General features: G+C 48.9%; 1 non-coding gene across 1 annotated transcript; it reads right to left on the bottom strand.

Moving 5' to 3' along the window:
* Window positions 1–8,766: 8,766 nt before the first annotated feature.
* Window positions 8,767–8,907, bottom strand: MIR9300-2 (microRNA mir-9300-2). The gene has a single exon (NR_129172.1). It is a non-coding gene; the product is annotated as a microRNA mir-9300-2 (primary transcript).
* Between the last annotated feature and the right edge of the window lie 1,405 nt (window positions 8,908–10,312).

Below are 10,312 nucleotides of genomic sequence, written 5' to 3'. Positions count from 1 at the left end.
TGTAAATATACCCTTAACCATAGTTATAAATAAGTTTTGTTATGTTTATGTTTAGTAAAGTATTTAGCAATATTAAAATTCTTTCTGAAAAATGATATCTTCTAGTATCTTTTCTCCTGTTTCATCATAAATTATACAATTTGGTTGTAGTTAATGGACTTAAAATTATTTTCTTCTCTACTTTATGAATAACTCTCTATTGATCATTGTTGTATAGGTACCTCTGAACATTTATTCAATTCATTTTGAATCATTTCATGCAAATAAAATTTGTTTCAAAAAAGCACATTTTATATTTTAGTAAGTATGCATTTTGAATCATTTCATCAAATTCCCTTGGAAAATTGATTGGGGACTCTTCAGATCAGTAGATTGGGTTAAGAGGAATTCATTCACTGGCCCCTTTATCGGGTATGTGTTGAGCACCTCCTATGGGCCAGGCACTAGAAGCAAAGTGCTCAAGCAAAGAGCATGTCTTGATGGCATGTTTGTATGGAAGAGTCAAACCAGCCAGCACATGCATACCGTGAAGTCAGGATGTGCTGCATGCACTGCTCAAAAGGTAGAGCAGAGAAAGAGACAAATGGTGGAGAGGTAATGTTGTGTGTAGGATGATGTGAAGGTTTGTGGGATCGAGGTGATAGTTGAGGCTGCTTTGGGCATATGCATAGATGACCAGCAAAGTGGAAACACCCCAGCTGAGACCCCGTTTGGGCTCTGGTTCCAAAGTGCTCTAGGTAAGTCCTGATCTGAGGGAGAATGTGTATCCAGCCCCATTCGACACAGAGGGGCGGACAAAGCACCAGCCCCTAGCCTGTCCGGACCTGTTACCATGAATTAACCTTTCATTGCGGTGCCTATTCTTACTTTACTGTTGTTGCTCCAGTCTGTCATCTTCCTGTAACAAAGCATAAGCAGCAGGTATTCCTGTGTGCCTGGCCCTTAACTATATAAGGGCAGTGCACACTGTGTTTAATTCCCAGTTCTAAATGGGCCATGTGACTTGCAATGGAGCCATCCTCCTGTCTGCCCAGTTCGTGGAACCACACACTGAATGGGTCTCTCCCAAGCATCATTGTGTTACTCAGGAAACTACAATTGCTTCTTGTGCTTCCCTTGAAATAACAGGCATTTGAGTTGACTCTCCCATAAGCACCACCCCAGCCCCCAGCACACTTCAAGAACTTGGCTCTTTTATTTCCCTCATGCTGCTCCCACACTGAATGGCAGAAAGATGTCTAAGGGCTTATAATGTGTTGTGTTGGAAGGTCATTATATGGTAGTGAACTAAGACTTATGACTAAGTAAGAGTGAAGGAGGTACCAGTGATGCATTTACTAAATTCATCAGAGATGAGAGAGGGAATTGGGGCTCTGTGGATGATCATAGTGAGCAGGGCTGGAACAGTCTAAGAACATAACTGTCTCTCTGTTGACCGCCATCTCCTGGCGAGTGACATGGAGGCGTGACCATTCCATGCTACAGGCCTCACAGGGTGGTCACGAGTTCAGGGCAGGAAAGGACTGTGCAGAGCTCCCTGCCCTGTCCCACCTAAAGGGCTGAGTGTGAGAACAATGATGACACAATGACACTGAGTCCTCAGGAGAACATGGGAGCTAGGCAGAGGTCACCCTCTTTCCAAGGTGAGAATGGATCAGGGAGGCCAGGCCCAGGCCCAAGGTCACACACACCGTGTGAGCCTTGCAGATGGGAGCCGTCCAGAAGCAGAGCATGCTGAAGTCCAGGTGGCACTGGTACCAGCTGACTTGGGTCAGATGTCCAGTGTATGAGGTCAAGTGTGTTGGGGGTATAGGAGTGTGGTGAGCATGAGCTCAATGACCCCGCCCTCCACCCTGGCTGAAGCCAACCTCCACGTGTGTCACTCTGATGCTGAATACACGAGGTTCCTAATAGAGGCTACAGAATAAGGGCAATGAGCCTGTCTGGGGAATACTCCAGGGTCAGAGGAGAAGGGTCTCTGTGTTGCCAGCTGGAGGCCTCCAAGTCAAGAGAGGGAGACCTTCCTGCTCCAGCCACGCCTCCTGTTTCCATGGAACTTGAAACCCTCCCTTGGAAGTGACCAATGGGAGAGCTTGGAAGAGGTGGGTGCAGGATGGATATGGGGTTGGGGCTGGCCCTGGACCACTGACCTTGTGAGTTGCCCAAAGGAGGTCCTGAGGGAGATTATGAGGAGTCTTAGAGTGAGGGAATGCACAATTGAGGGGACTCTGTAAGGGTTCTGGGCCGTTCCACATGGAAACCCCGGGCGGGGTAGGGGGAGAAGGGCAAAAAGCTGAGGGTGGAAGGTTTCCCGTGGAGGGTTTGTGTGTCACCTGAGAGCTGGGGCTCATCTCACCCTCACCCTCTTTACCCACTTTGTTCCCTTCCTTGGCAAATTTCTGATTGACCTTGTAGATGTTGGACACTAGGATGGAGGATTATCCGGAAGTGGGTGACTTAGGGCCTGACCTGGGGTGACCAAGATTTACCTTTGGAGTCACAGAGTCCTCATATGGAACCCTCAGTTCTCAGCACAGCTGCCCCTGAGACCTGGTGCAACATGCCCATCAAAGTGATCTGTCCCCTTCCTCTGCAGCCCAGAGCCTGGCCTAGATCCAAATCCTGTCTTTCCCTGTTTTCTGCAGCCTTCTGGACCTGGTGATAGTGCAACAGGACAAGGGTTTGTATAGGGGGCAAGTCCTGGCCAGGGGGCTCTTTACCATGTACTTGGGGGAGGGGGGTGACAACCAGAGAAGTCCTTGCTGTCACATTCCATCCCCTGTGTCTTCCATTTACTGGGAGAGCTTGAGAACAGAAGTGGGAGAACCCTCCAATTGGTGTCTGCTAGTAGGAATGGCATCAAGGATAATTTCCTAGGAGAAGGGCTGTGGATGCCCAACTCTGAGCACATGTATTGCCTGCATGGAATTAGAGGGAAGGAGGGTGCCCATGTGTGCAAAACACAGAACCCGGCCCCTGTCCCACCCCTCTCCCCACCTCAGGCAGTGTCTGCATCCTCTCCTTCCCTCTGGGCCCAGAAGCAGAAAGTAATGGAGGAGATAGTGTTGCAGGAGTCTGCCCAGAAATATCAAAGAGATCCCCAGGAGCCATTCAGGGCCTGGTTCTGGGTCCTGGAGCAGCTCAGCGAGGAGAGGTGAGTCTGGGCAGGAGTTGGGGGAGGGCAGGTGTGCACTCTCCCTGTTGGTCAGTCTAGAGAACCTGTGTCCCTGGCTCCCTGGTCTTCCCCAGACTTTGCTGTGTAGCAATTCCTAGGGCTCCTGACACTGGGTGGGATACCTGAGGTGTGGCTTTTGAGAGCTCACAAGTGCCACTCTGTCTTGCAATTAGGTCCCATCCCGCCTTCTGTGTCCCCCGTCCTAGGTAGACAAAAGAACACTAAAGGTCAAGAAGATCGGTGTCAGTGAATGTCCCCGTGGGCAGGGCAACCTGTTCATCACCAGCAGGGCGACTGCTCGGTCCTCAGGAGACAGGGCTGCTTCCCCTTCTCTAAAGCGAGGAGCAGTTGGGACTCTTCCTAGTGAGCCCTGAAAACCAGGAGGGAGGGGAAAACACCCCACATTTCTCACAGTTCTCCCCAAGGCCTCTTTGTCCATGGGATGGGCAGCAGGATTTGGTCCCCTCCTTTGCAAAAGTCTCAGGGCTGCACTTCTGTCTATTTGCACCACCTCCCCTCTGGCTGGGGGAGTGCAGCTTCCCCTTTGACAGAAATCTGCTTCTTGAACTGAAGCTGAAACACAGATGATGTCTAAGAAGAGCGGACAGAGCAGACCAGTGCAGGGCATAGGGAAGCAGACCAAAGCAGAGCTGTCTAGCCAGAGAGGGGCCTGAAAGTATTCTTGTTGTTATGGGCTGACACGTGTGACACATGTAAGGCAGGCCAGCAGACTAACAGCTGTAGAGAGCGCCTGGGAAGGCACATGAGCATTTCTTTAATTATCCTCATCTGAATCCAGTGGCATTGCCAAAGCCATGTCTGGGAAACATGCTTTGCCAGAGGCTGGAGTGTTTTCAGCTTGACCTTCAGACCAGGTGCCAGGGGGTGGGTTTTGTTACTTAAATCCAGCCAAGCACCAGGAATGAATACCACTCAGGCCCTCCCAAGAATGTACATGGTCTCTTTTGTCTTGACTTTTAGTAAAAGTTTCTGGTTTTTGTGTATAAAATGAACACGCTGTTTTGGCTCTGGGTCTCTGTGCCTGTCCCTGTTAGAGGACAGTGCTCCCATGAAGCTCCAGCTTTTTTCTTCTATCTCTGTGTCTCTTTCTTTCATTTTCTCAATGTCCAGCAGCCCCCTACTCAGGAACCAGATAGCTCTCTAGCCATGCTGAATGCAGAAAAGAGAGAAATATTTACAAACAACTCAGCAAACTTTCATACTGTCATATGAGGCAGAATTTCTTCTTCACCAAGGAACCTTAATTTTTGCTCTCTTTTAAATATATATTTTGACTGATTTGAGAGAGGAAAAGAGAGGGAAAGAGATAGAAACATCAATGATGAGAGAGAATCATTGATTGGCTGCCTCCTGCATACGCCCCACTGGGGATTGAACCTGCAACCCAGGCATGTGACCTTGTCTGGAATAGAACCTAGGACCCTTCTCTCTGCAGGCCAAAGCTCTATGCACTGAGACAAACTGGCGAGCACTTAATGTTTACTCTGAAGCTTTTCAGCTGAGGAACAGACTCACCCCCATTTCCAAGGGTACTGACCTCCAAAGTTAGCTGATTGTGGATGTGTTTGGTCAAATAACTGGGTACCATAGCCCAGCCAATTTGACACACAGCTCTCACCATCACAACTTGCAGGAATTCCTCATCTCTAGGAAGTATTAGACCCTCCCCTGATATAGGCTTTGCTAATATTTCCTCCCATTCAGGGGGTTGTCTGTTTTCTCCTGCTGGTTCCTTTGATGCACAAAAGTCAGGCGCATATATATGGTCTGTTTTACTTGTGATTTGGAGTTTCTATTGAAGATTTTGCCAATCTAAAACAATGCAAGATATGTACCTCTTTGTTTTCTTTTTAAGGATTTTATAGTTCGGGCTCTTATATTTAGGTTTGCTTTCTCAAAGGTGGTGCTAAAGCTCACATTGGTGGATCCTCCTTGGCCTGAATACTAGGGACAGCTTTCCTCCTGAGCGCCTAGCCCTCTGCCTGAGCTCAGGCTTGCTGCAGGCCTTCAGGAGGTCACAGAAGGCGCTGGCCACAGGTGGATGTTTGGGCGAGGCTTGCCAGGCCCTGGGGGTGCCGTGTGCTATCAAGCGTCCATGGCAACATATTCAGTGATGCAGCAAGTAGGAAAGGCATCCTATTTAGATCCTTCCATTTTCCTCCCTGCTGCTCTCCCAGCCTCTTCTTGACCCAGTCATGCTGCTCACCAGTCAGACCTCAGGGTGGAGTCCTGCACAGCTGGGAAAGCCAAACTCTTCTTCTTGTTATTATTGTTGTTGTTATTGCTAAAACGGTGTGCTGACACTCTCCCCCTAGAAACCTGGATGCCCAGGAAGCCTCTCTAGGTGATGGTGCTTGTCTAAGACTGTGTCCAGGGGCTCCGGGCCAGGGCTGAGTGTGGCTAGAGCTGGATCAGAGGCATTGCAAGGTCCACGGAGAGGCCTGGACCCAGGTTTGCCTGCCTGTTACCCTGAGAATGAGCTGGATCCTACAGCTCCCACGACCTGCTCGGTGTCCCTGCATGGATGCTGAATTGTTCTTGTTCTCAATGAATGGTTATTGGGGGTAAAAGGGACAAAACTAAGGCATGTCTCATGCCACCATGTTGCTGCCTTCCTCTGAAGCTTTACCTATGATACACTCCATTTCCAAGTACAAACCACTGTTTATGAACCCCCTAATTTATGTCACTGATTTGTTTTCCCTCTTGAACAATCATCATTGTTTTAGTATGTTCATATTGCAATGAGAGCTAAGAACAGAGTAAAGGCAATTGCATAAAACAAGAGACTGTGCATAAAGAAAATACTCTTCCTGCATGTGCCTGACAAAGACTTGTATGCATCCCATGTACTGAATTCCAACAATCAACACACATAAAAAATGGCCAGTGGGGAGACCTTGGTTTCAGGTCCCACTGGGTGGACCAGAGACACAGGGGTGTATTCTATGAGACTTTACACTGCGACCCTATGGAACTCGCTGCCAGTCAGTCTTCTCATGATTGACATACAGGGGTGACCATCCAGTGGGGCAAGCCTCACAGGGTGGTCATGAGTTCAGGGCAGGAAAGATCTGTGCAGAGCTCCCTGCCCTGTCCTACCTGGAGGGCTGAGTGCTAGAACAATGAAGACAGGAATGGCACTGAGTCCTCAGGAGAACCTATGAGCTAGGTGGAGGTCTCCCACTTTCCAGAGGAGGGAATGGGTCAGGGAGGCCAGGCTTAGTTCCATGGTCACACACAATGAGTGAGCATAGTAGCTCGGAGGTATCCAGATTGAGAGCATGCTTTGAGTCAGGGTGGCACTGGTACCAGCTGACTTGGGTCAGAGGGCTAGGGTGTGAGGTCAGGGGTGGGGAGAAATTGGGTGAGGTAAGCATGAGTTCAATGACCCTGCCCTCCATCCTGGCGGATGCAGCCCTCCAGGTTTGCCACTATGATGGATGCCTCTGAGGATCCAAGAAGGTGCTGCACAAGAAGATGAGTGAGCCTGTCTGGGGGGAACCCTCCAGGGTCTGAAGAGAGGGAGTTCTGTGCTTCCCACTGTAGGCCACCAAGTCAAGAGAGGGAGGCCTTCTTCCTCCAACCCCATCTCCTGTGCCCACAGAACCTTAAATCCTCCCTTAGACGTGACCAAGAGGAGAATCTGGGGGAGCTGAGTGCAGGATAGACATGGGCGTGGGTCTGGCCCTGGAACACAGAACCTGGGATTTGCCCAAAGAAGATCTTGGGAGGTGATTAGGGGGAGTACATGGAGAGTAAGGGAGGAGGCAATTGAGTGAAGGCCCTGAGGGACCTGGGACACTCCACATGGGATCCTTGTGGTGGTCAGGTGGCTGAGAGTGGGAGGCTTTTAGGAGAGGGTCGGTGGGGCACCTGAGAGCAAGGGCTGATCCCACCCTCACCCAGCTTGCCCAGTGTGTTTCCTTCCTCAGAGAATACCTGACTCTTCTGCAGAGGATGGACGCCAGGATGAAGGATGATCTGGAGGTGGGTTAACTGGGGCTTGACCTGGGGTGACCAGGATTGACCTCAGGGGACAGAGACCCCCATACTGAGCCCTGAGTTCTCAGCACAGGCTCCCCTTGAAGCTGGAGCGACAGGCCCATCATAGCCATCTGTTACACCCTCCTTTGGAGCCCAGAACCTGGCTTTGATCCACGTCCTGTCTTTTCTTGTTTCCCATCACCTCCTGGGAACTGGTGGAAGTACAACATGAGAAGGGTGGTCACAGGGGCCTAGCCCTAGCCAGGTGTTTCTTTCTAATGGACCTTGGATATCTGCCTTTTAGGGGGGGTCAGATAAACATAAAAAAAGGAAAAGGTTAGGATCTGTGGCACCTCCTTAGAGTCAGAGAAGAGGAATGAGAATCAGAGACACCCTGGCCAACACACCACTGGGCTTCACCCCTGCATCTTCTATTTATTGGGAGAGTTTGATAACAGAAGTTGGAGAACCCTCCAGTTGATGGCTGGGGGCATGGGAGTGGCATCAAGGATAATCTCCTAGAGGAAGGGCTGTTGATGCCCATCTCTGAGCACAGGAAGGGCCTGGGTGGAATGAGGGGGAAGGAGGGTGCCCCTGTGTTCAAAGACCAAGGGCTGGGCCCTTGCTTCATTCTTCACTCCCACTGAGGCAGTATTTACATTCTCTCTTTTTCTGGCCCCAGGTGGACAAGATACTGCAGGAGATAGTGGTGCTGTAGGAGGCTTCCCAGAAATACAAAATACAACCTGAGGAGCAATTCCGAGCCTGGTTCGGGCCCTGGAACAGCTCAGCGAGAATGAGAAGTAAGGCCAGGCAGGAGTTGGGCAAGGGCAGGAGTGGACGCTTTCTGTTGGTCAGTCCAGAGAACCTGTGTCCATGGCTCCCTGATCCCCCCTCCCACAGACCTTGCTCTGTAGCAATCCCTGGGGCTCCTGACACTGGAAGGGACACCGGAGGCCTGGGAGCTCACAGGTGCCACTCTGTCCTGCAGCTACATCTGGTCCTGCCAGCTGGAGCCATAATCCTAGGTGGCCAGGGGAAAACTGGTCGAAGGAAGTATTGGTTTCCTGCAGATGTGGAAATTATTCTGAACATTATTGAACTTTTATAGACTAAATAGGAATTATACATATATTTATATTTATCCTTTCAGATATCCTCATAATACATGTAAATATAACCTTACCAAGAGTTATAAATAATTTCTTTTATTATGTTTTCTAAAGTAGTTAGCAATATTAAAATTCTGAAAAATATCTTCTAGTATCTTTTCTCCTGCATTATTATAAATTATATAATTTGTTCATAGTTAATGGACTTAAAATTATTTTGTTCTCTACTTTATGAATAACTCTTTGATGATCATTTTTGCATAGGTACCTCTGAACATTTATTCAATTTGTTTTGAATTATTTCCTGCAAATAAAATTTGTTTTAAAAAATGCACATTTTATATTTTAGTATGTGTGCATTTTGAATCATTTGATCAAATTCCCTTGGAATTTTTTTTGGGATCTCATCATATTAGTAGATTGGGTTAAGAGGAATTTATTCACTGGCTCCTTTATCAAGTATGTGTTGAGCACTTCCTCTGGGCCAGGCGCTAGAAGCACAGTGCTCAACCAAAGAGCATGTCCTGATGGCATGTTTGCATGAAAGAGTCAAACCAGACAGAACATGCATACTGTGAAGCCAGGATGTGCTGCATGCTCTGAACAAAAGTTAAAGCAAAGAAAGAGACAAATGGTGAGGAGGTAATATTGTGTGTAGGATGATGTGGAGGTTTGTGGGATCGAGCTAATAGTTGAGGCTGCTTTGGGCATATGCATAGATGACCAACAAAGTGGAAACATCACAGCTGAGCCCCCAGTTTGGACTCTGGTTCCAAAGTACTCTAGGTAACTCCTGATCTGAGGGAGAAAGTGTATCCATCCTCATTTTTCAAAGAAAGGAGGACAAAGCACCCAGACCTTGGCTTTTCTGGACCCCTTACCATGAATTAACCTTCCATTGTGGTGCCTATTCTTACTTCGTTGCTGTTGCTCCAGGGTGTCCTCTTCCTGTAACAAACTGTAGGCAGCGGGTATTTCTGTTTAATTGGCCCTTAACTATGTAAGGGCAGTGCACACTGTGTTTAATTCAAAATTCTAAATGAGGACCTGCAATGGAGCCATCCTACAGTCTGCCCTGTTCGTGGTCCCGCACATTGAATGGGTCTCTCACAAGCATCATCTGTGTTGCCCAGGAAACTCCAATTGCTTGTGCTTCCCTTGAGATTTAGGGCATTAGAGTTGACTCTCCTCTAAGCACCACTCACGCACCAGCACACTGTAAGAACTTGGCTCTTTTATTCCCATCATGCTGCTCCCACATTAATGGCAAACAAAAAGTCTAAGGCATTAGAATGTGCAGTGTTGGAAGGTCCTTCTATGGTAGTGAACTAAGAGTTATGACTAAGAAAGAGTGAAGGAGGTAGCAGTGATGCAGGTACTAAATTCATCAGAGATGAGAGAGGGAATTGGGGCTCTGTGGATGATCACAGTCAGCAGGGCTGGAAGAGTCTAAGAACATAACTGTCCCTCTGTTGGCCTCCTTCTCCTGGTAGTGTCATGCAGGAGTGACCATCCTGTGCTGCAGGACTCACAGGGTGGTCACGAGTTCAGGGCAGGAAAGGACTGTGTAGAGCTCCCTGCCTCATTCCACCTAAAGGGCTGAGGGTGAGAACAATGATGACAGGAATGACACTGAGTCCTCAGAAATACCTGTGAGCTAGGCAGAGGTCACCCACTTTCCAAGGTGAGAATGGGTGAGGGAGGCCATGCCCAGGCCCAAGGTCACACACTGAGTGAGCCTTGCAGATGGGAGCCGTCCAAAAACAGAGCATTCTGAAGTCCGGGTGGTACTGGTACCAGCTGACTTGGGTCAGATGTCCAGAGTATTGGGTCAGGTGTGGTGGGGATAATGGGCTGAGGGGAGCATGACCTCAATGACCATGTCCTCCACCGTGGCTGAAGCAGCCCTCCACGTGTGTCCCTCTGACGCTTAACACACGAGGTTCCTAGAAGAGCCTACAGAAGTAGAGGAGTGAGCCTGTCTGGGGGACACTTCAGGTTCAGAAGAGAAGGTGCT

The sequence above is a fragment of the Eptesicus fuscus genome, chromosome 16, assembly GCF_027574615.1.
Source record: "Eptesicus fuscus isolate TK198812 chromosome 16, DD_ASM_mEF_20220401, whole genome shotgun sequence".
Lineage (NCBI taxonomy): Eukaryota > Metazoa > Chordata > Mammalia > Chiroptera > Vespertilionidae > Eptesicus > Eptesicus fuscus.
The sequence above is the reverse complement of the archived record's forward strand: the minus strand, read 5'-3'. Positions and strand labels throughout refer to the sequence as shown.